This window comes from Brassica napus, chromosome C1 (assembly GCF_020379485.1).
Source record: "Brassica napus cultivar Da-Ae chromosome C1, Da-Ae, whole genome shotgun sequence".
NCBI classification, from domain to species: domain Eukaryota; kingdom Viridiplantae; phylum Streptophyta; class Magnoliopsida; order Brassicales; family Brassicaceae; genus Brassica; species Brassica napus.
The window spans coordinates 37133664-37160324 of record NC_063444.1 but is presented as its reverse complement, the minus strand read 5'-3'; the positions used below and the strand labels follow the sequence as shown (position 1 = coordinate 37160324).

The 26661-nt window shown below is 44.3% G+C and overlaps 1 non-coding gene across 1 annotated transcript; it reads left to right on the top strand.

Annotated features, from left to right (window-relative positions):
* The first annotated feature begins 11325 nt into the window (after nt 1-11325).
* Nucleotides 11326-11432, top strand: LOC125581009. Its single transcript, XR_007318720.1, has one exon. It is a non-coding gene; the product is annotated as a small nucleolar RNA R71 (small nucleolar RNA).
* Nucleotides 11433-26661: the final 15229 nt, after the last annotated feature.

Sequence of the window (26661 nt, the reverse complement as noted above, 5' to 3'; positions counted from 1 at the left end):
CCGAAACCATCTTCACCGACTGAGAACAATCCGTTGCAAACGTAACCTGAAATTGGCGTAAGTTTTTCATGCATTTCATGGCCCAGAGTAGTGCTTCTATCTCCGCATGTAGAGGAGATAGACAAGCCCGGACATTCCTTGCTCCCAACAACCCATCAAAACCTTCTAAAGTACTCAGCAAACCTTGCCCGGAGTAAATATCATTCTCCTTCCAGGAACCATCTGTAAAACACCATCTCCCCGGAATTGATGGGAGAGTCATAACCTCGACTTGCGATACTATCTTATTTCCGGTCAATACCTGTGCGTCAGCCCAAAGTATTGACTATGTTTCTGCCAATTTGAGCGTGTCCCTTGGGTCCCTGTCCAGATTACTAAAAACTTTATTGTTCCTTCCTTTCCAAATATACCAAAGTATCCACGCAAATGGATGATCCTCCATCGGTGGGGAGACTCTCCAAAAGAGATGATCCATGTTTGTAAAGAAAGAGCTCGTTGGGAAAATAGTTGGGTTTGATGGTATCTTGGAGAGAGCCCAAACCTGAAGTGCTGGAGGACATTCAAAACACATGGTTGATCGATTCCTCATCCGCTCCACAACATGCACAACATATGTCTCCTTGTATTCCTCGCGCTTTCAGATTCTTCTTGACTGTTATACAACCTGTAACCAATTGCCATAGAAAATGTTTTAACTTTGGGGGGGCACCCTATTTTCCAGCAGAACGCCTTCAAAGCATCAACTGTGGGTCCAAACATTCAAGGTGGTCTTTCCCTATCTGGATAAACTCGTTCTATCTGATACCCTGATTTAACCGTATACTTCCAATTGTTTGTGAAATGCCATCCATCCCTGTCCACCATCTGGGTTTTACTCAGTGGTATACTTTCTATAATTTTCACATCCTGGGGATCCATCAAAACCCTGAGTGCTTGCGAATTTCATGTTCGCGAAGTAGAATCAATAAGAGAATCCACTGTTAGTTCTGGGTCGAAATTGTGTTGATTTTTATTTGCTGGTCTCGGGCGAGTGGTTGGGAGCCATGGATCGTTCCATACAGATATAGATGATCCTGATCCCACTCTTTTGATTAGTCCTTTGCTTACCAGAGATCTAGCAGAAACGATACTCCGCCAGCCATATGACGGAGAATAAGAGCGAATCGGTTCCAGGGGAAATGCATTCCTGTAATACCGTCCCTTGAACACTCGGGAAAATAAAGTATTTGGCTTCTCAATCAGGCGCCACAACTGTTTACCAAGCATTGTTGTGTTGAAATCCGTAATATCCTTAAAACCTAGTCCTCCATCCTCCTTATCAAGGCATACTTTATCCCATGATTTCCAGTGCATGCCTCTTGTCCTTCTCCCTGGACTCCACCATAATTGTGCGACCGCGGTCGTCAGTTTTTTGGCGGTTGCCTTAGGCAGACAATAGCAAGACATCACATGGTTTGGTAATGCCGTAACCACAGATTTAATAATCACTTCCTTTCCTCCCTTTGTGAAAAACTTGAAGGTCCAACCATTAACTCTATTATTTAGCCGGTCCTGCACAAAGCTAAAAGCTTGTATCTTGGATCCCTCCAGATTTTCTGGAAGACCTAGATAGGATCCCATGCGTCCAAGATTCTGGATTCCCAATATATCTCTTAACTCATGTCTTACTGATTCCTCAATTATGTGCCCAAATTGAATCGAGGACTTATCGAAGTTTATAAGCTGACCTTGATCATTGTTTCTTGTTATAAAAAAAATTTAAACCATTGACACAAAATTTTATGTATGAGACTTTTAAAAGTTTTATTAATGTATAGTTGTTTTCAAAAATTCAAAATATAACATATACGAAAAATCTAATTTTTCATTATATAGTTAATTGATTATTTAATTTAGTTTATTAATATAATATTAAACAAAAATAATGGATCATACACAAATTGTTATCACCTTACTATTAAAATCAATAATTGTCATAAATTTATTTTAACTACTTTAGGTAATTTCGTACTTTTTATTTAAAGAAAAAAGAAAAAAATTATAGATTATTAATTAATTTGATGGCTACTTTAATAAAAAGTATAATATATGTTTAGATAAACCAACAAATTCTTTTAAGGACTTTAAGAAGCAACCTACTAATGACACGTGTCAGAACTAAAATGTTGTAATGCTTGTCAAGTAATATAAAAGGATTTGTTTGGTTTTATTACATATATATATATATATATATATATATATATATATATATCATATATATATAATTGATTGAAAGACTTTCATTTTCACTAATATGTGATATCTCATGTTTTTACAGGCATTTAACATTTCATTTTAATGCATTTTGATCATTAGATTGCATATTAGGTGTATATATTGCATTGGAGTGTTCATTTGTATATCATAGGGTTTGGATTGCAATATTGAGAAGTTTTGGACGAGATCAAGGGTCAATTTGTACGTTTTATGACTTTGGGGCTAGAATGAAATAATCAACAACTGAGGAACCAATCCTGCAATTACACGGATGGCTAAATTGCACCATTGAAAGATTCAGGGTCAATTCGAGAGGTACTTTGGGCAAATCCAAGACTTTGGGACCAAAATGAGACTATGCAACAGTCAAGGGACCCATTGTGAACATTATCTAAAAGTCACCATTGTTGATCTTCGATGGAGCTCCTCTTCGATCCGCGACGGCGATGCTTGAAGCGACGACGAGCCTCACCGGAGCAGAGCACGAAGGAGGATCTGAGCTGGCTGAACATGATGATCCGCGGCGGAGTTCGTGGTGGCAAGCGGAGATTTCAAGCGAGGACAACCAGTGGATCTTTGAGACACGACGGAGGAGATAAAGGGGTCGTGAGCCACCGAATACGAAGCTTGAAGCGAAGAACTCCGCGAGTTGCAGACGATGGCGGAGGAGCGGCAACGGCAGTCATGGTTTCGATGTGTTGTGGTCGCTGGAGACAGGACACCACACTCGATCACAATTCATGGAGCGTTGGAGCGGGTAATTGATGGAGATGAGACTACCGCTGCAATCGGGACGAGCTTGATAGCGGGTGTGTGAAGTGAGAAGACAAGGCCACTCCACAACTCTAGATTATCGAAGACAAGTTGAAGACAAGCGCGACCTTGAGGATGCGGGTATTCGTGACCGCTGCATGCCTGCATGCCTGCATGCTAAGCGAACCATAGAGCGGGAGTTTGTAGCGAGATCACCATCCGCTCACATCAGCCAACGAAAACGCAACATCGAAGCAAGTAGTAGAGCGGGTACGTGAAGCGACATGGAGAAGACAAAGACGTGAGTTCAAAATGTTGACCAGTTTAATCCGGTTTGATCCGGTTTAATTCTATCAAACAAGCTTGAGTTTTACTCTCCTATAAATAGATTTAGACCTATAAATCTTAGTTTTATCTAATTTTCTCTCAAGACTTCTAATCTTGTAAAAGCTTAAACTTTTTTTATCAATTTAAGAAAGTATTTCATCTTGTATTGTGTTTCTCTTGCTCATTAACATGATTAGCTTTGAATTTTATATAGATTTAAGATTTCTCATGGTGATTAGTAAGTAGTCACCTTGTGATTCATGGATTAGACAGATTATGGTAATTAGGTGGATATTTAAGATATTTCTTGTTTGATTAACATTGCTCTATGCTTGTTAGGTGTTCTTAATGCTTGATTTGACTTCATCACTCTCATCTCGATATTAAACTATTTTATGCCCAAAATATGTTTGTTAAAATGCTTGACTGAACTTAATATTATTTTTTACATATTTTGCCAACAACAGTTGATGCCCAAGATATTTAGTGGTTAGTAGACTTGTGATTCATATATGATTGATTGCGTTAGGCCAATAAACATTTGATGTTTAATTCATGATTATCATAGGGGTTTTTGCCACGACAGTGGATCAATCCATATTCAATGAGATCTAGACCTATAGACTTGTTGATTGTTTTGTTTGAACATCCTAGATTGAACCTTGATCACCTTATGTCAATTATCCTTACCCATGAATTCATCCTTAGCATTTGATTGAAAGTTCTTGCACTTATTCTTTGATTGGATTTGAGATCTTCTTGTTTATATTTCTAGGATTTTAGATTGTTACAAATCATCCATCTTCTTATTTGCTTAGATTAGGAAAGTTTGTGTATTTTTAGTGTTATAGATCACTAGTTTTTTGTGGATTCGATCCTAAAGTACTACATCGATATAACATTCGATTGTGGCAGCGTATATACTAGTAAATACATGTGTACAAATTAGATTAGATAAACCCGCGAAAGGAAACCAGAGATAACCAAACTAATTACACTATATTCTAAACCGTACTCCAATAGCCACTGTTGAAAATTAGATTACAGATTTAGATTATACAAAACTAGACTTGAATGTACTAGCATCAAGAACATACGAAACATGCATGACCACTTAAGCTAAGATAGCAATAAAGAAAAAATATATTATAAATTTGTATGAACCCTCGTTAAAAATGTTGAGTATAAATCCTCTATATATTAATTGAGAAACATTTAAAAAGTTATAACATGTAGTTTGTACTAATTAAAAAAGTGATATGCTGAGTTGTCATGTAATTAGAAAGTTAATTTTGCTTACGTGGCTGCTTGAGAATCAATTGAAAATTTTGTTAGTCCAAAATTAAATCGCTTAGGAAAATGTTATATTATATAGTATGTCCATTATGGATAATTCATTTATCAAAATGAAATTATTATATATTTTTTATTTAAATAAAACGTATGGAATTGCCTAATGTGATTAAGACATATATGGCAATTAATAATTTTAAATCTTATATAATAAAGTTGGTTTTTCTCTCTCATTGGGGAAAAAAAGACACGTGTACTCTCACTTTGACTTTGCAAGCGACTCTTCCGTGTAGATTTTTAATGTGAGCTGCAACTTCTGAACTAAATATCGTGATGGTTTAGAAAATAGATTGGTTTTGAATGGGCCTTAAATGAAACAGTACGCTGGGCCGAGCCATTTTACATATGTGGTTATGAATTCATTTGGAGACTCCTGTCATCGTTGTCACCATCGAGTTGGTTACCGTATTCATCCTACCGCCGTTGAAGCTCAGTAGATGCTTCGTTAACCAACAGTTACCAGACTGTTTGTACGGGGTTCACTCGACTAGGTTGAAAGAACTCGAAAGTGGGATGAATAAAGATGTTTTATTAGATCTGATCAAGAGGGTTACAAGAGTAACAAGGAATCAAGGAGACAAGCCGATGCTCGAGGAGCTAACCGGAAGGGTACAGAGCGATCAGAGGTAAAGAGAGACTAAAACCCTAGATCTAGCCGCTCAGTGTATGTGTGTAAAGTGTCAATCCCCTTTTCGTTGTTGGCTCCTTCCCTTTTATAGGCTCTATGTCCTCGTATGCCCTAATCTGAGTCTTATTTTGGGCCTTAACTCGAGGAGGCCGAGTACATGGGCCTTCGGGGAACTCCTCCGAGCCGAGTGCTTTTAGTCGACTTCGCCGTTGGCTAAAAAGCACTCTGGGGCCGACCCGATGACTCTACTCGCCGAGCCGAGTAAATCTCCTACTTATTGGGCTAGACCTTGTTATTTGATGGGCCTTGTGGAGGGATGTAATCCATCTCCTGGAATAAGCCCCTCCCAGTTCACTTGTGAGCAGCGCAGCGGTCTCAGTGAATTTGTGGGTCAGGTTTGTTCGGATAAAAAGTTCTAGCGCGAGAGACGTGCCATTGTTAGTCGACCGAGTAGAAAGATCGCAGAGGTCTTCCTTTCGTGAGTTTCAATCCTTGGTTGAGAACACATTTTTCTCGGCCCTCCAAGTTGTCGTTAAGCACGTTTAGTCGCCTGTCTTTTCTACTCGAAGTGACCGCGGAGGTGCATTAGACGCGTTTTTTAAATCCTAATCACCGTTAGACGCGTTTAGTCGCTTGAGTAAAGTTTAAGTTTTGTCGAAGTTCGCCCGCTCCGCTCTCATCGTTTTCACGACAGAGGACAGGTTTTAGTCGGCCCAGAGGTTACTCGCGAACCATCTAATGGTGAAACCCGGTCTACGTGTAAACCGAAGATTGATTTTGGTTTGGCTGCTAACCGGAAACCGGTTTGGACGAGAAACCGAACCGTCGCGAGTAGGTTCTTGGGCATGTAGGCGGCCCTTGAGGCCCATTTAGTCCTTTCTAGACCTAATGATTGCGTTTGGGAAGTGTGCCTCCGTCTTTGCTATAAATAGGCCTCTTTCCTTCGCTTTCGTCATTCTCCTCTGCAGACTCAGGTATCCAACTTTCTCTCCCTTCTCTCTACTTTTATTTCTCTCTCTAGATACGTTTTTGGTGAGTTGGCGCTTGGATTGGCTGGTCTAGTCGTCCCCAGAATCAGGAAGTATGCCTCCAAAGAGTCGACTATCGCGTGAGTGATGTTAGGAGTTTTCAAGGCTCCTAAGACAAATGTTGTAGTATAGTGATTGTCGAACCAGTTCTGAGGGATATCAAAGCAATGAGAATGCAAGTACTCACTTAATCTAAGTGCAACCAATGATTTAGATGGGTTTTAAGCTATGACTAAAACTAGAAAGCAATAACATAATGATACTTTCTTGACTAAGGGAAAAGAGAACTCATGGGCATAGGGATTAGACCTTGAGTGATCAAGTATTAAACTAAGGATGGCAAATGATCAATCAAACTATCAACCTTAAGCCTAAACACAATTCTAAGCAAGCTCTATGTCTAGATGAATGCTCATTTGCTAACATATCTCAAACATCAAATGTCTTTGGTTGAATAATATGAAAGCAATCATTACTAACAAGTCTATTAGCTATCTTAGCACCTTTAACAACAAATGTCTTTGGCAAAGTATACTAAAAGCCTAGGAGAGTTGTCTCAGGCATTTCATCAAACACCTTTCGGGTGGGAAATGCCTATTGATCAACTTTTGAGTGGCCAACTCAGAAGATGCATTATGAATACTCTACTAGCAAGGAACAAGAAAGATCTACACTAAAACATCCTAGAACTAACCTAATCACCCTTGATCTCCCTAACCCATGAATTCAAAAGGTGATTGCTCACTAATCTCCATGATTCCTCTTAAACCCATATTGGATTTCAGATTAATCATGTAGAGAAATAGATAAGAAATCAACAATAACACAAGAACATAACAATCAAAATCCAAGAGATGAACTTCTCCAGAGAGTTTTTGTGTATTTCTCAATAGATCCAAAAGATCAAAATCTGCCTGGTGGCTACCAAGAGTACTTAACTTAGGTTTTTGCAATCTAAAAACAATAAAACAAATGACCAAAAGGCCCCTGAAATAACATAAAAATCGTCCAATCAAACACGCGGAGCGACCTAGCATAGTCGCTCCCAGGAGGTCGCTCCCGACGCTTTCTTCGTGTCTCGCCCCGTCAAAACGCGAGCGACTTGAGCTGGTCGCTCTGGCTGGGAGCGACCTTGGTAGGTCGCTCTGAGGGGTCGCTCCAGGATGCTCGACTTTGGTGTCTCCGGACGAGAGGACGCGAGCGACCTTGGTGTGTCGCTCCAACAAGTCGCTCCGGACTTCGGGAGCGACCTCAGTGGGTCGCTCTGAGAGGTCGCTCCGGGCTTCGTTTTGTGTCTTCTCGCTATGGAAACGCGAGCGACCTCGGAGCGTCGCTCTGGCAAGTCGCTCTGAGAGGGGTGTCTCACGATAGAAACGCGAGCGACCTCTCCATGTCGCTCTGGCTGGATCGCTACGAGCAGCGTGTCACAGCGACTTCACGGCGTCGCTCCGGTGAGGTCGCTCTGGTGCGCTGCTCGTCCGTTGATCGCTTTAAACACTTCTTTTGAGCTCCAAATGCACCCAAATGCCTCCAGGAACTCCATGTGGTACTCCAATACCTGATAAAGACTCATGTATGCAAAATGCAACCTAAACATGGCTAAATCCTAGTCTATATGATCAAAATGCACATGGGTGAATGGATAAGACAATGTAAATATGCAAGATATCAACTCCCCCAAACTTATTCTTTTACTTGTCATCAAGTGAACTTTCTAGAACTCATAGGGAGAGAGGTTTGAAGGTGGGAACTCATAGCCAAAAGAAACACACAAAGCACTCAAATCAACATTAAAATCCAGCATTAGTACACCATCTCTTATTATACTCTAGTTTCTCTAGGTCTATCTGAACTCTTTTCATCCCTACACTCATCATCATGCATTCACACATGCAAATCAGCCAACTCTCAAGTTCATTAAGCATAGCATCAAGTGAATTCTTGCAAATGGTCAATTGGTCCAAATCATTTGGTTGAGTAAGGGAAGGCTTTTATTCAAGTGATTCAAGAGGTTCAAAACATATGATCTTTAAGGTGGTTTACTCTCGAAACAAGTAGCCTTGACATTGCACATAATATATCTAAGAAATGGATCAACTCATGAATACAATGCTCAATCTCCATTGTTCTACCATTTTCTCAAACATACAAATCACACAATCATTTCCCAATGTCAAAACCAACTCACACATCTCACCAAAAGATCCTAAGAACATCAACTCTTTCTCTTTGAAATCTACAAGGGATTTTTCACAACCTCAAAACATTTCTTAGCTCCTAACAACCTTGCTAGCCCCCTTTTTCTTTTTTTTTTTTTTTTTTTTTTTTTTAGATGGGGGCCAAGACTTTTCATAACTTGAGCTAGAGGTTTTTCTACTTATCCCAATAAGACAATTCACTTAAACACAAAGAGTCATTTCTTTTCCTTTTTCATTGCTCCCAAATCATAATCACAACTCTCACCCCCCACCTATAGCTAGACAATAGAGTGCCCAATCTAGCAAGAATGAAGATCAAGCATTGTCGTTCCCGATACTCTCAACATTATGCACATGTAAGACTTTCCGAAGAAGGCCTCACTCATCAAACAATGAAAGCTTAAAAGAAGGGAAATGTTTTGGGAGTGGTCTACCACTAGAGTTTGTCAAAATAAGATTGGCATAAAGGATGTGACAACTCAAGTGTGTATAGCCATGACTCAGTACACAAGGGACCATGAGCAAGAAGCATTAAGTTCGTTCAGTTCAAATAAGGTTGTAGTTGGCTTCAAAGACCGAGTTTCAGCAATCAACAAGTTTCAGGAAGAGTCTTCAAGGCTCGAAGCATACAAGTGTTTTTGAGAGGTGCATAAGCTACTCAGGTGCAAACTAATGTTCTTTACAAGGCATTTCAAATCATTGCTCCCAATGCAAGTAAATGCAACCTATATGCTCTAGACTCTCCTAGAAATGCAAAATGATGCAAACTAAATGCATTTTTTTTTATGCAAATATATATGTATAATGCAATGCATGAGACTCAAAATCATCAAAGCAAACGTGATCAAATACTTGGTACCTCCCCCAAACTTAAATGACACAGTCTCTGTGTTGTCAAGGAGAGAGAGATACCCAAAAAGAGAAAACTAATATGCAAAAACGAAATGGTATATACAAGGGAAAGTAGTGGGTTACCTTCTATGGAGAATGAGTAGAGGGAGATGCTTCCTCCTCCTCGTCCTCAGGTGGTAACTCTTCAAGGTGCTCATCAGCAAGAGTGCCCATCTCTTCAATGTAAAAGGCTTATCCAAACACAGTTGGTTTCTTCATTTTCTCCTTGATGTCAAAGTGGAGAACATGCCCTTTACCCAAATGGAGATCAATCGTGCCCTCTTTCACCTTAACAATTGCTCCTGCTGTAGCTAAGAATGGCCTTCCAAGAATCAATGGGTCCTGAGCCTCCTCACCCATCTCAAGCACCACAAAATCTGTAGGTATCTCATACCTTCCAATCTTCACAGGTAGGTCCTCTAGGATGCCCACAGGGTACTTCACTGAACGATCAGCTAACACCAGAGAGAGTTTACACTTCTTGTACTGAGTGAATCCAAGCTTCTTTGCAACAGACAAATGCATCACGCTGACACTAGCTCCCAAATCGCAGAGACATTTCTCAAATACCATAGGTCCAAGAGCACAAGGTAGTGTAAAGCATCCTGGATCCTCTAACTTCTCTGGAACATCGAGCCTTTGGATGATGGCACTGCACTCATGGGTAAGAATCATCATGCTTTCCATTTCCTTTTTCTTTGCAGCTACAACATCTTTCAGGAACTTGTTGTATTGAGGAATCAACATGAAAGCATCGATGATGGGCATTGCAACCTGAGCTTCACTCATTTGCTTGTCAAACAAAGCCTTGTACTTCTCTAGCAGCTGCCTCTTGAATCTACCAGGGAATGGTAGTTTGGGTTCATAGGGAGGAGGAACAAAAGAATTCTCACTTGCTGGAGCAAGAACTTCACCATCTTTCACTGTTTTCTTCTCTTCCCCAACCTTTCCTTTACCCTTGGCTTCCACAATCTTCTCCAAGATTTCATCATTGATTTTCTCATCAACAATCACCACTTCATCATCTAAGTTGATGGCCACCTCCTCACCTAGTTTCTCAGCATCCCTGGTGAGGGTTGTAGGAGGTAACTGCTTACCACTCCTAAGGGTGATAGCTTTGGCCTCCTTGGGGTTTTGGTCAGATTTTCCAGGTAGAGATCCTTGCTGGCGAGTCTGGTGAGTGTTCATGGAAGCAAACTGATTCTCTAAATTCTTGACTGTAGAAGCAAGATGTGAGAACTTGTTGTTGAGCTCATTGTAGCTCCCATCAATCTTGGAATGAAGGTTTTTCAACTCATAACCAACATGCTTCTCACTTCTAGTCTGAGACTCCAAGATTTGTTTCAGCAGGGTGTCAGTGCTGCTCTCTTGAGGAGCAGAGGAACCAGATGAGGGGTTTTGCTGAGGTTGATAGCTGCCTTGCTGGTTGTTTCGAGGCGGATAACCACTCTGTTGGTTGTTGGGATAGGATTTCTGTTGGTAGTTGTTGTACTGAAAGTTTGGCTCTTTTTTGTACCAGCTACCATCGTTGTTGATGAAACACAGCTCTTCCTGACCTTCCAAACCCTCAACCTCATGGACAACAGGTGGTGTCTCTTGGCTTGGGTTACAAACAAAGTGCAGCTGCTCTTGTGTGGCTTTATCAGCAAGGAGGATGTCTATCTTATCCTGTAGAGTTTTCAACTCTTTCCTCGTCTGCTTATCATCTGTTCGACTGCTTCTGTCGTGGTCTCCACTGTAGACTGCATCACTCTTTACCATGTTGTCAACCAGCTCCTCTGCATCTTCCTCAGTTCTCCCCAAGAAGAAACCATTGCTAGCTATATCCAGTCTGGCCCTGTACTTGGGAAGAGCGCCACGGTAGAATGTGCTCAGCAAGCTCTCCTTAGAGAATCCATGGTGTGGGCATTGAACTTGGTAGCCCTTGAATCTCTCCCAGGCTTCACTGAAGCCTTCTAAGTTCTTCTGTTGAAAGCTGGAAATCTCATTTCTCAGCTTAGCAGTTCTTGAAGTAGAGAAGAACTTCTCCAAGAATGCTCTCTTGCACTCATCCCAAGTAGTGATAGAGTCGCTGGGTAGAGACTTCTCCCACTGACATGCCTTATCCCCTAAAGAGAAAGGGAATAACTTCAGCTTCAAGGCGTCCTCAGACACACCATTGGTTTTTGACAACCGACAGTAGCTGTCGAACCTATCCAAGTGATCAAATGGATCCTCCAGAGCCAAGCCATGATACTTGTTGTTCTCGATCACGTTAAGGAGTCCCGACTTGACCTCAAAGTTGTTGGCTGCCACAGCTGGTGCTCGGAGTCCGAATCTATGACCATGTATGTTGGGGCGGTCATAAGTGCCAATGGGTCGAGCTGCCCGCGGTTGGTGTTCTGCCCCTTGCGGTGGATCTGCCATATCAATATCCAAGTGGGCCTGGTGTTCTTCTTCTCTTCTAGCTCTAGCACACTCCCTCTCAAAAGCTCTGATGTCTGCTACTATTGGAACTAGGTTTGATGGACCCCTGCTCCTCAAGTTCATACACCTGAAAGTGAAAGGTAAGTGAAGAAGAAGAATCAGTAACAAAACAAAATTAAAATGACTTAGTCTCAAGCAAGTGACTAAATCTCAATGTTTAAATCTACTCAGAATTTGGCAACGGCGCCAATTTGATGTTAGGAGTTTTCAAGGCTCCTAAGACAAATGTTGTAGTATAGTGATTGTCGAACCAGTTCTGAGGGATATCAAAGCAATGAGAATGCAAGTACTCACTTAATCTAAGTGCAACCAATGATTTAGATGGGTTTTAAGCTATGACTAAAACTAGAAAGCAATAACAGAATGATACTTTCTTGACTAAGGGAAAAGAGAACTCATGGGCATAGGGATTAGACCTTGGGTGATCAAGTATCGAACTAAGGATGGCAAATGATCAATCAAACTATCAACCTTAAGCCTAGACACAATTCTAAGCAAGCTCTATGTCTAGATGAATGCTCATTTGCTAACATATCTCAAACATCAAATGTCTTTGGTTGAATAATATGAAAGCAATCATTACTAACAAGTCTATTAGCTATCTTAGCACCTTTAACAACAAATGTCTTTGGCAAAGTATACTAAAAGCCTAGGAGAGTTCTCTCAGGCATTTCATCAAACACCTTTCGGGTGGGAAATGCCTATTGATCAACTTTTGAGTGGTCAACTCAGAAGATGCATTATGAATACTCTACTAGCAAGGAACAAGAAAGATCTACACTAAAACATCCTAGAACTAACCTAATCACCCTTGATCTCCCTAACCCATGAATTCAAAATGTGATTACTCACTAATCTCCATGATTCCTCTTAAACCCATATTGGATCTCAGATTAATCATGTAGAGAAATAGATAAGAAATCAACAATAACACAAGAACATAACAATCAAAATCCAAGAGATGAACTTCTCCAGAGAGTTTTTGTGTATTTTTCAATAGATCCAAAAGATCAAAATCTGCCTGGTGGCTACCAAGAGTACTTAACTTAGGTTTTTGCAATCTAAAAACAATAAAACAAATGACCAAAAGGCCCCTGAAATAACATAAAAATCGTCCAATCAAACACGCGGAGCGACCTAGCATAGTCACTCCCAGGAGGTCGCTCCCGACGCTTTCTTCGTGTCTCGCCCCGTCAAAACGCGAGCGACTTGAGCTGGTTGCTCTGGCTGGGAGCGACCTTGGTAGGTCGCTCTGAGGGGTCGCTCCAGGATGCTCGACTTTGGTGTCTCCGGACGAGAGGACGCGAGCGACCTTGGTGTGTCGCTCCAACAAGTCGCTCCGGACTTCGGGAGCGACCTCAGTGGGTCGCTCTGAGAGGTCGCTCCGGGCTTCATTTTGTGTCTTCTCGCCATGGAAACGCGAGCGACCTCGGAGCGTCGCTCTGGCAAGTCGCTCTGAGAGGGGTGTCTCACGATAGAAACACGAGCGACCTCTCCATGTCGCTCTGGCTGGATCGCTACGAGCAGCGTGTCACAGCGACTTCACGGCGTCGCTCCGGTGAGGTCGCTCTGGTGTGCTGCTCGTCCGTTGATCGTTTTAAACACTTCTTTTGAGCTCCAAATGCACCCTAATGCCTCCAGGAACTCCATGTGGTACTCTAATACCTGATAAAGACTCATGTATGCAAAACGCAACCTAAACATGGCTAAATCCTAGTCTATATGATCAAAATGCACATGGGTGAATGGATAAGACAATGTAAATATGCAAGATATCAGTGAGGAGAAGGGAAAGGACATCGCTAATTCTCCGAGTCCGACTAGAGATGTGACAGCGAATGGTAGTGCACTGGATGAGTTTGACTTGATCCATCGTGACACTATGCTAGATACGGAAAACATGAGCCTATCTCTGCGTTTTCTAGTCGCTGATGCCCATAGACAAATTCGCGAGGAAGCCGCTGGTCGTGTTGAAACCAGCGATGATGGTGGTGCGAGTAGCAGGTATAGTGGGAACGAAAGCGGAGAGGATCGAAGTGGTGGCTCGATAAATTCAGAGCGCGATCGTTCTGAAGCGTCGAGGCAGGTTCTGAGGCCTTTGAGACGAGCTCGTCGGAGGGTTCCCTTCGCTCAGATAGATTATCATCCTACGGTCTATCATCCCGGTGGGATCTTTGAGGAGCTTTCTCCGCTTCCGCCTGAGTCGTTACGTGACCCGCGAGCTGAAGGGAAGTCATGGGGTAATGTATTTGGTTCTTGTTCCTCTCACAAGACTGTGAAAGATTTGCTTAGGGAGAGCGGTGGCGCCGGTGTTACGTACATCATCCCCTCTCCGGATCAACGGCCTTTGTCGCCTTCAGTTGGTTATCAATGCGTGTATGAGTCCTACTTCGGGGATCATACGAAGCTTTAGTTTCCAATCCCTCGGTTGGTGACATCGTACGCGTTTCGTCGAGATATCGCGATCTCTCAACTGCTGAATGGGTCGTTGCGCATAGCTGTCATGTAGATGGTTATGGCAGTGGAGATAGATATCTAGATGAGTGTGTGAGGGTGTTTGAGGAGCTGACTTTCACGAAGGCTGAGCCAAACGGGATTTTCTCGGTGAAGATGCGCGCAAATTACAATGTCTTGACTGGGCATCCGAACAAGACGCAAGATTGGCAGCGCGCGTACTTCTATGTCAAGTCTGACGAGCATGCTTTCGAAGAGCCACCCGGGGAAGACTACCGCGTTATGTGGAATAAAGAACTTGGTAGAAATTACCTGTTGGAGTTGTGTTCTACTCGCTGATTCTAACCGTTTTCTCTTTGTATTTGCAGTTTGCCACCCAAACACGATCGCATACCCAAAGAAGTTCTTTGAGAGTGCTCAGGAAATTGCAACACACAGCCACCTTCGTTGGGCGAATCTCAGTAAAGAGTGGATACGTCGTCAACAGGCTAGAATTTCCAGAGGTAAGCTTGTCGCGGGGATCCCCTATAAGTCTAGTTGTCATGATTTGTCGATGACCCGCGTTGAACCTATATTTCGATCTTTCTTTGCAGTTGATTGGGAGTCTAGGCTTCCTTGTGTTCTTGGTCCTCGTAAGTCGCGCCTTTCTCTGTTTACTCGGAAACAACAGAAACTCCTAAACAAAGCTAGAGAGATGGAAGGAGTTCCGGATTTGAGCGCTCTTCTAAAAGGGAAGCTGCGTTGCTTTCGAAGAAGTCGACTTCTGCTGGTGCGTTGGAGTCGTCCAGATCTGAAGACGTCGGGACTTCTAAGGAAAGGGCCTCCAGCTTAGTTGATGAGGGCGTTGATGCAGAGCCTTCTGCTTTGAGTCCAAAAAAGAAGAAGAAAAGCAAGAAGTCGAAAAGAAAAGTTACTGACGAGACTCTCGACTCGAATGCTCCTCTCGGAGAGGCCGTTTCTCTCGATGATGCTTCGAAGGGCTCAAAGACGAAGAAGAAGAAAGAAGAGAAGAAGAGGCCTCGGGAAGGGACTACCTCCTCCGACGATCAAGATGAGGTACCGGCGGAAGGGCGAGAAGATGCTGCGGAAGGCCTTGTTGAGGCGGACTCGGTCGAGGCGGTGTCTGAGGATCGCCCTAAAAAGAAAGCGAAGAAGAAGTCCGCCGAGACGGAGCCGTGACCATCTGTTGTTGGGTCTACTCCTGTTGATGTCGCCAGGAGAGAAGAGAAGAAAGGTTTCAGCGAGCGATTCTAGGAGCGAGTCCGCTGCGAGCGAGAGGTCTGCTCCTGATTCAATTACGAGAAGAGGTGCTCGGTCTGAAGGTTCTGTTGCGAAGTGAGGGGGGATCGAGTTTCCCGATCGTGTGCAGTTTGCTTACGACGAGAAGACCCCTTTAATTTTTAACCCTCTTCAGTGCGCGGAGCTGATGCGCCAGATTCGTGGTGGGACGAGGGAGCTGCCGCCGATAGGAGACCTTTATTTCAAGGACGAGTACATTGATGCCGCCTTCGCGAGAAAACGGGTAATGTGCTCTCCTTTTATCCTTCTTCTTTTGTCGAATAAGTAATTTGAATTACTTTGAATAATTCTATCTTGTTGTTCTGCAGAGGGACGGTAGCATGAACTTCCTTGTCGAGAAGTACGACAGCACCCTGAAGCAAACTATGGTTCAATTGGGGGCTTCGGAGAAACTTACTCAGGCAAGGTTAAAAGCAATCGAGAGAGTGAGGGCTGAGCATAAGAAAGCCAACGACAAAGCTGCTGAAGAGAAAGAAGTCCTTCGAGCAAAATTCGAAGAGCTTGAAGGTAAGCTCAAGTCTGACAGAGCTTCGAAGAAAGAGCTTGCCCGAGAAAAAGCTCGCCTAGAGCGGGCCACTGCGGCTCTCGAGAAGGAGAAGGCCAAGCTTCGTGAAGAGAGGGATGCCGCGGTGGAAAAGTTGATCAAGGAGAGGCAGCTCCTGAAGGATTCGCAAAGCCTAGAGGTTACTCGCGAAAGGGAAAGGGTTCAGGCTGCTATGACTGATAGGGCGAATCGCTGTTTTGGTCGCGTCCGCGACTACCTTGTTCGTCTCGATGCCTTGGGGAAGGCAAAGAACTTATACGTGCAAGCTTCGGGAACAAGGAAATGCCTCGAGATGACAAAGGATAGCGGGATGGCGATCCCGCAAGAGATGATAGACGTTTTGCCCGAGCAGGAGAAGCTACATGAGGCTGAAGCCACTAAACTTCGTGTCAATCCACTATCTGACGGTGATCTTGCTCTTTCTCCGCTTCTTCTCCCTTCTCGCTTTGTCGATGAAAGGTTCAGGACGTCGTTTGACCCGTATGGGTCGAATGTGGATCTGATTGGGCCAGAAACGGCTTCTCAGCTTCTTACTTCACGCGAGGTCGTCGACGATCAGTCTGGAGAGCCAGCAGTAGACGTCACGTCAGCCCCCCGTAAAACAGACTGCGGCTTCGGGGGAGGGGATCCCCGAGAAAGATAACCATGAGAAAGATAATATCTTGGCCCGGGAAGATGGAACTGAGGACGTGGGTCCCGAAGACCCTGTTCTAGTTTCCGATACTTCTTCCGAGGGACGAGTGGATGAGGAGGAGGAAGGCGATCGAGTTGAGAAGACGCCGTCGCCGAAACCAAACGAGGAGGAGGCAACAAGCGAGATTAAGAAAGGGAGCGCCTCGAGCATCCCGCCCTCTGATGCGGGTCACCTCGCTCTTGTCCCTACCAGTGTAGAGGGCCCGACTATTCCCGTGGCTGAAGACGCCCAGGATCCTCCTGTTCCGAACGTACTGACCGGGGATGGGAACGTCCAAGGTTCTGTCGCCTGATCCTCTGTTGTTGTTGTATTACTTAGCTTCCTTTTGTGTTTTATGAGGAAACGCTCTGTGGTCTTGGTGGACCCTTTTGTTGTATGACTAAACATTTTTGCACCTTATCGCCACGTTGCTTTTTTTTTTTTATCTATATTTGCAATGTCTTAATTAAGTCTCAATTCGCCTGAAAGTTTTTGTAGCGTGTTTGCTTAGAAACGATAGGTCCTTGCGATATTTTAGATTCGTCTTTTCCATGCTCGAGGCACTTCTTCTCCGCGCGATGTTTCAAGTCGGTAGACGCCTGGTTTGACGACTTTGACGATCTTGTAAGGTTCTTCCCACCTGGCCCCAAGCTTGCCGGCGTTTAGTTCCTTAGTGTTTTCGAACACTTTGGGCATGACGAGGTCGCCGAGTTCGAGCGGTATGGCCCGAACCTTTTTGTTATAGTAGCTCTTTATTTGGTGCTGATAGTTTTGGATCCGGAGCAAAGCTTGGTCCCTTCATTCTTCGATCTCGTCGAGGACGTCAAGCAACATGTCTTTGTTGAGCTCAATGTACTGGGGCATCTTCGAGCGTCGGAGGCTTTTAACGTTGACCTCTGCGGGGGCCATAGCCTCGACACCGTATGCAAGGGAGAAAGGCGTTGATTTCGTCGCTCCTCTTGGTGTCGTGCGGTGACTCCACAGGACTCCGTCGAGTTCATCGGCCCAGTGTCCCTTCTTCTGGTCTAGGCGTTTCTTGATGCCGTCAATGATAAGCTTGTTGGAGGATTCCGCCTGACCGTTTTCTTGCGGGTAGCGGGGGGGTGGATGGGCTTAATCGGATGTCCCACTTGCTGCAGAATTCCTTGAAGTTGCCTGACATGGACTGCGATCCGTTATCAGTAACAAATTCGTAAGGCAGGCCGTGGCGGCAGATGATGTTCTTCCAAACGAAACTGCAGACTTCTTTGTCCGTTACTTGAGCGAAGGCTTCAGCCTCGATCCACTTTGTGAAGTAGTCGGTGAGGACTAGAACGAAACGACGTTGTCGAGAACTGGGAAGCGGGCCTATGATATCCATTGCCCATCGTATGAATGGATATGGCGCTGTCGTTGTGCTCAGCATTTCAGTCAGACAGTGGATACTTGGTGCGTGTCGTTGGCATTTGTTGCAACGCCTGGCGTAGGACACAGTCTACGTTCATCGTTGGCCAGATGAATCCCAGGCTTCTTACTTTGATTGCCAAGGCTCGACTGCCTGAATGATTTCCTTCAGGGCCTTCGTGCGTTTCGGCCATAGCTCTCACGGTTTCGTCGCCGTGAATGCATTTGAGGAGTACTTTGCTCGCGGTCCATCGTTGGAGTTTGTCGTCTAAGACGACGTAATGGGCACTGCAAGTTTTTAGTCGGCGTGCCGCCCATTTCTCGGCTGGGAGTTTTCCGTTGCTGAGGTAATCGATGAATTTCGTTCTTCGGTCGGGGTCGAACCCTTCGGTATCCGGTACAGTGGCCTCGTGACCAGTCCCATGGTCGGTGACCGGGGCCACGATGACCGTTTGGTCGGGTGGACTTTCGATAATTGGCTTCTTAATGCGGTGTATGGTGATGGTTCGTTTAACCTGGTTGCGGAGCTTACTACCAAGGGCCGCAAGGGCATCGGCGCAGACGTTCTCTCCTCTGGGAACTTTGGTGAGTTCTAAGAATTCGAACTCTGCTGCTAAGCCCTAGACTAGCTTGAGGTAGGCGTCCATTCGATCGTTACGAACATTATAGTCGCCGCTGAATTGGCTGGCGACTAACTGCGAGTCGCAGTAGGGGCTTAGGCGTTTAGCTTTGACGGCTTTTACTAAGCGGAGTCAAGGGATTGACGATTCAGCCTCGTTGTTCGATGCTGGGAAACCGAAACTAAAAGACTGTCTGATCAACTCGCTGATTGGGCATTGGACTCCGGCCCCCGAACCTTTGTTGGTTGATGACCTTTGTTGGTTGATGACCCGTCGACATGAATGCTCCAGTTTGGGTTTGGGAGTGCGAGGTCTTGTTCAAGTTCCGGAGCCAACTCAACTAAGAAATCCGCGAGGACTTGGGACTTTGCCGCCGTACGGTTCTTGTAAGTGATGTCGAGCTCACCGAGTTCTATAGCCCATTTTGTTAGTCTTCCCGACGTGTTTTTGTTCTACAGTATTGTTCGGAGAGGCTGGTCGGTTAGTACCTCTACTGAATGTGACTGGAAGTACGGGTGGAGCTTTCGTGCCGCTTCGACGACGGCCAGGGCCATCTTCTCTAGTGTCAGGTATCGCGTTTCTGGTCCTGTCATACGCCTGCTTGTGTAGACGATCGGTTTTTGCTCGCCGCGGTCTTCCTTTATAAGAACGCTACTGACTGCTGTGGGAGACACCGCGAAGTAAAGAGATAAGACATCCCCGACGTCCGGCTTGGCTAGTACATGCGGCGTAGTTAGATATTGTTTGAGTTGAGTAAATGCTTCTTCGTACTTCTCATCCCAGATGAACTTCTTGTTCCCGCGTAAGAGGTCGTAGAATGGTAGACGCTTGTCATTAGATCGAGAGATGAATCGATTGAGTGCAGCAATCCGGCCCGTTAGCCGTTGGACTTCTCTGCTATTTTTTGGACTTGGAAGGTCTAGGACCGCCGAGATCTGCTTCGTGTTGGCTTCAATTCCTCGTTGTGTTACAATGTAACCAAGTAATTCTCCTGAGGAAACTCCGAATGTTCACTTTGCCGGGTTTAGTTTCATGTCGTAGTTGTTGAGAGTCTCGAGGCAATCTCGTAGATGTCGGAGGTGATCGGCGGCGTGTAGCGACTTGACAAGCATGTCATCAATGTATACTTCCATGGTGTCTCCTAGCTTATCCGTGAACATCCGATTCACAAGTCGTTGGTAAGTCGCTCCCGCGTTCTTTAGGCCGAATGGCATGAGCTTATGACAGTAGGTTCCCCTATCTGTGATAAAGACCGTTTTCTCGCGGTCGTCAGGATGCATCATGATCTGGTTGTATCCGGAGAACACATCCATGAACGCGAGCATCTCGTTCCCGGCTGTGGACTCAACTAGGCGGTCGATATTGGGAAGATGGTAGCTGTCCTTTGGGCAGGCTTTATATAGGTCGGTGAAGTCGACGCAGATGCGCCACTTCCCGTTTTTCTTCTTGACCACCACTGGGTTTGCTAACCATTCAGGGTAGCGTACCTCAGCGATTGAGTCGGCACCGAGTAACCGTTCGACTTCTTCGTTCACAGCCTTCAACCTGTCAGGACCTAGCCTACGTCTCTTTTATCAGATGGGCTTGAAGGTTGGGTCGATGTTAAGTTCGTGCGTCATTATTGCTGGATCGATTCCTTTAATGTCGGACATGGACCATGCGAACATAGATACGTTTTTCTTGAGGAAGTCGAGGATTGACTATTGCATATCCTCAGATAGATATCCGGCGATACGTGCAGTCCGGCTTGGGTCCGTGTCGTCGATGGGTAGCTCGAGAACTTCGTCCTTCTTGGGGAAAAATTTGGAGATCGGAGGAGAGACAGAGTTGACGGGCAGAGAAGAACGTTGGAGCTTAACAGTGGCAATCAATAGGTCTCGAGCGGCCTTCTGATCTCCTCGTAATGTTTTAAATACTCATTCTGTTCTGGGGAACTTGATGCACTGGTGATAGGTGGACAGGATCGCTTGCATCGAGTGTATCCACGGGGTCCTAAGAATCGCATGATAAGGCACCTTCGTGCTTACGACGGCGAATTTGACCGTTCGAGTAACTCCACAGGCACGTACTGGAAGACGTATCGTCCCCAGTATTGTTTCAGAAGATCCGTTGAAGACGTATCGATGAGTACTTTCATGATGTCGTACTCCCTAATCTCTAGAACGACAAGAAGGGGGTCGTTATGAGGGATGTGAATCCCGGCGGTGTCGTCAGGCGAGAAGGTTATCGGAGGTTGGTTTGGTGACCTAGTTGGCCACTTCTGCGAGGTCGCGGCCTGCCGGCGGTAATCCTTGACAGAGTGAACATAATTACGCAGGGAGGAGAGGTGCCCATAATAGCGTTAGTCGTGGTCTTGAATTTACTCGCTTGGAGTTTAAGAAGGCGTGCAGGTCAATGGGTGCATCGTCGTCGTTTTGCGGTAGCGTAGAATTGCCTGGCGTCTTAGTTCGTTCCAACTGTCGCCGAAGATCTGTGGGCTTCGAGCGAATTAGGAGAACGCGTAAATCGCACATGTTGGCGTTGAGTTTGTCTCGAAGATTGCTGCAAGAACGTTTCGGACGCTCTTTGAGGACATGACCACTGGTCAGGACGCGTTGGGACTTTCGTGCGTTCAGCGTTAGCCGTAGATCAGTATCATCGGAACTGTTACTGTCCTCAGGCTCGAGCTTTCGCTTGAGGACATCTCTCAAATCTCTGGGTGCAGGTGCGTCATCGTTCTCGTCGTCTGACGGTAGGGTTTGTTGAGAGAGTATAACTTCTATGTGCTTGCGGTTAGTCGGCTGTTCTTCGTCAGCAGAAGATCGTCGTTAGCGTCATCGTTTGGAGCCTTATCCTCGTCTTGTTTCTGCGTCTCGTTTTGTCGGCCTTTGCCGGTCGCCTTGCGCTGGGCTCTTCTTTCTTTATTTTTGCTCCAACTTTTGCCGTTTTTGGGCTTAGCTTTTAGGGGCTCAAATTTGAAGTCGCCGCTGGCGAGAGACGGGAGATAGTGTGCATAGAGTGATTTACAATCTGTTGTATCGTGCCCTTTGACGTCATGATACTTGCAGTGCTTGGAGAAATCGACGGTTCTGGAAGGGCCCGCCGTTGGACCTGATGCTACTACAGGTTGAGTCGTACAGAGAGCGTTAGTTGGTTCGTCAGGCGAGTCGAGCTCTCTGACCCATTTGTTCCACCCTTCTCCTCGGACCACCATGGTCGAAATCGGTACGTTGTTTTCGTTGACGATGTACATGTAACCGTCTTTTCGGCTATTTTGTTACTAGAGGCATTCTGACGCGGTTCTGCCCAAGTGTCGGCGTTTTTAGTCGCGGAATTTTTTGCCGCGTTCATCTTTCTGATGATTGCATTTGTATCTTCTTCCATTCGGATGAAGCTGTGAGAGCGAGCGATAGCGTCTTGGAGCTAGGTGGTTGGATTCTAGTATAAGTCCTCACGGAACTTGGAGCGGAACCACAAGGTGTTCATCAGGGCATCGATGGCGATGTCGTCTGGGCTCGCGACCCTTGAGACCATTGCTTTGAACTTTTCCATGTAGTCGCGGAGGCTCTGATCTTTAGTTTTGGACAGGTTCCATAGACTGGAAGCAGTAGCGGTGCGCTTTGTGAACATAATGTATGTCTTGAGGAATGCCGCTGATAGGTCACGGAAACTGCTGATCGAGTTCTCTTCGAGTTGGGAGAACCTGGCCAGGGCTTGCTCGTGGAGAGTCTCGGCGAACAGTTGACAGTCGCCAGCGTCCCTTTCTTCATCGGAGAGACGAGCCTGTGCCATCGCAATGTTGAAAGCTGTCATGTGTTCGACGGGGTCTCCGCCTGGTTTGTACTCCGGTAGGTGCAACTTCTCTATCTTTCTGAGCTGTACGTTGGTTAGTGTGCTGGTGAAAGGGGTTCGTGAGGTTGCGGCGAGTATGCTCTCGATTTCGGGGGCTGCACTAGTTGCTTGATGGATCTTCGAGCTCATTTGCTGAAAGCTGAGTTTGAGCTCGGCGATATCGCGTATGGTCGCGAGATGTGGCCATGTCTGGGGAGCATCGGCGGGGAGGGGTTCGTTAGGCTCCGAGTCGTCTGAGACGTGGTCGCCGCCCGTCGCCGTAAGATTTGTGTTGAAGAGGCGACAGCGTATCAGTTGGGGACAGCTCGTCTGGCCGTCAGGAGCTGTGAGTGCTGCGACCAAAGCAAATAGCTGTTCGTTGGTCATTTTTTGAACTTCGTCTTGTCGAGCCATGACAGAGCTCATGAAATCTGCGGGGAGTGGCGGCGCGGCTTTAGGCGTAGGAGTTGGTTCTCCGCCTGAAGCGCCGAAGGTGGCGTCATCTTGAGCCATGTAGATCTAGAACGTTACTTTATTCTAGCTCCACGGTGGGCGCCAATTGTTTGTACGGGATTCAGTCGACTAGGTTGAAAGAACTCGAAGGTGGGATGAATAAAGACGTTTTATTAGATCTGATCAAAAGGGTTAGAAGAGTGACAGGAAATCAAGGAGACAAGCCGGTGCTCGAGGAGCTACCCGGAAGGGTACAGAGCGATCGGAGGTAAAGAGAGACTAAAACCCTAGATCTAGCCGCTCAGTGTGTGTGTGTGTAAAGTGTCGATCCCCTTTTCGTTGTTGCCTCCTTCCCTTTTATAGGCTCTATGTCCTCGTATGCCCTAATCTGAGTCTTCTTTTTGGCCTTAACTCGAGGAGGCCGAGTACATGGACCTTTGGGGAACTCCTCCGAGCCGAGTGCTTTTAGTCGACTTCGCCGTTTGCTAAAAAGCACTCTGGGGCCGAGCCGATGACTCTACTCGCCGAGCCGAGTAGATCTCCTGCTTATTGGGCTAGACCTTGTTATTTGATGGGCCTTGTGGAGGGATGTAATCCATCTCCTACACAGACCACATCCTCTTGAAATCCAGCTCCGGTGTCTTCTTAGAGATTTTTTCTTACCAGCGAATGAAACCTGGAAACGTTACAGAAGACGGATGAATTGAAGAAAGCACTTCAATGTACTCATTAAGAAAGATTCCGCACTCCTCACACGATTTTTAATTAAATGCATCTCCCATAATTTTATTTTGTCAATCTTCAATTATAAATAGGTAACTTTCATTCCTTGAAACTCATCAGCTCAAACCTCTCAAATCATTACCATTTCTACACTTCAGTGATAAGAATGTTAAATAACTCACTCTTGGGGGCAGGGGAAGGAGAACCGTAAGGCTAGAACTCAGGCAGCATACGGTGGCGGTAGCGCCGGAGATGGGAGCATGCATAGGAGGAGTAGTGTCGTTAGGATTGAGCCTAGGGTAAGGAGCATAGTCAGAGGAGTGAGTGAGGAGCCTTGGTCTCTGATGTGGCGGAGGTAGAGATCCGGCTGCCATTGTGATTCTCTTGCTCACTCATGATTAAAGACCCAATCTTATGTTACGATTCCGCGATTCTTTCTCTTCTTCTTCGATACGATCTCAAGTTAATTGTGGCTCGACAAAAAAAAAATATTATTTACTTTTCTTTTTCTTTTTCGTTTAGTAAAGACGAAGACAGTTGGAATTGCATACTACAAATAACTAAATGAATTTAAAATATTCTCTCTTTCCTTTCGACAAACTCTCCCAAACTTCACCGGCGCTAAAAGCTTCTCTCCGGTCCGGCTCCGTCCGGTACCGGATGTACTCCTCCCTTCCTTAAATCTCTTTTTTATTTGCCTCTCTTGTTATCTTGTTCAATCCCAGTTCGATATACCGGCGATTCTGGGTCACTCTTTGTTCACTGGAAACCTAAAGTGGTTGAAGGAGACTCGATGGTGGTTATGGAAAAGTGGTGAGACTGTGGAGTGACGGATATAGGGGAGGTCGGCGTTTAGGATTGAAGAGGTTCTCAGATCTAGTTTTCCGTCTTTCAGATCTGTGGCGACTTCTCCGCGACGACGGTGCGTGAACCCAGTGGGAGCCCTCCTCTGTCTTGGAACTACTTCCTGGTGCGGCGGTGTGACAAACGGAGAGGAGGTTTGAAAAGCGGTGGAAAATGGTTTGTTTCTTAGGTTCCCGGAGACAACGTGTGGTTGGGCTCTTCAACGTCGGTGTATTCAACCGGTGGAGGAAGCCTGGTGGAGGTACACAGTGGAGCCTTATTTCCCAGTACCGGCGACAGCTCTGCAGTTATGTTGGTGGTAAGGTTTCACGCCATTTGAAACTTGGAGATGCTATTCCGTTCGCGTTCTGCTGTCGTCATGTCCGCCTTTCAATACGGTTCTAATGCCGTCTTTCTGGCTAAGAAGTGAGGAACTGAGTCCGATGATACTGAATCTTGTCTGGAGATGCACTGTCTAGTGTTGACGTATTGGTCCGAGTGCTGCATTCTAATGATTTGGCGACCAATGCTTGGTCTTGAAGGTTAATCTTGATTAGGTTTAGTTTAATCTCGAGTTTCATGTTTCGTTCACTTGTGTGGTCAAATTGTAGGGGTCTAAAAGACGGTTCTCTCCGGTGTGGAGGGGATTTGTTCTCATCAGGTAGAATTACAACAAAGTATCGATTCGAGTAGCGTAGGATCCATCTATGTGTTCTTAGGTGATATTAGATCACTTTGTTTGTAAATGTGTGTTGAATCCTTGTGGTTTAAAATCATGTACTACTCTTTGGTTAATATAAAGTTGAAGTTGAGCCAAAAAAAAATGAATTAAAAATATTTGGCAGGGTTACGCTGGCATTATTAATTTGTTTGTTTAATATTTTTTTGTAGTTTCTTTCTCACTCGATCTATGATGCATCGTGCTGTCAACGCAGGAGCACGCCCACCGTTGCGAGAAAAAGGCAGGAGCCTCAGGCCTGCACTTCAATAAATTTTTTAAGGCTCCACTTATGTGTATAATACATTATTTTATAGTAAATGTTATGATTTTTATTTACGATTCATTAGTTTCCAAGTGTTACGAGCATTTACTAGCATAGGCACTGACTTTACACATGTGACCAAGATGCAACTCAAGAGTCTAATATTTTCTTACACCAGGGCATGCTAGCGCGAAATTCAATATATCGGTTTTTACGAAATATATAATTTTGTGTAAATTTTATTCTATGTTCAGTTGGTTGCAAGTGTGATTTTGTTAAGAGAAAGAGATTGATTTTTCAATACCGTAATTCTTTTTTTATGTCAGAGTATTTAATACTGTAAAAAATAAAGTTTTAACTTTGAGATAATCTTAGTCACTAAAAATATATTTGTAATTGTTTAAGACAATGTCATTGTTACTATTAGTACTTGTTGTTGTTTTTTTATATTTATGTTATATTTGAGGATTTATTTTTGCTTTATATTATGTTAGTAATTTCCTAGAGATAAACTAAAGCAAATGTAAAACACACCAAACAAACGGATGAATAGTATGATTTGATGATTATATATTTATACTTACATAAAATTTTAAACTGGCTATAATGTTATGCACAAACAGAACTTATACGACAATATATTATTCTGTACAAAAATATTATCAATCAGCAAAATACATATTAAACTAACTATTATTTTAAAATTATTTTATTACGCTATAGTACATGTTGGTTAATAGAATAACTGTATATACTTTTTGATATTTGTATTAAAATTCTTTGTTAATATAAAATATGCATATATTAACATCTCAAATTGATTGTAAAAGAAGACTTTTCTTATAAATTATTTCATCTAATCTTTAAATATTAAAATTAAGAATATATTATAAAATAGTGATAATAATATTTCTGAAGTTCAAAACATAACTTTTAAAAAATTAAGTAAAATAATTAATGTACACAATTTTTTTTT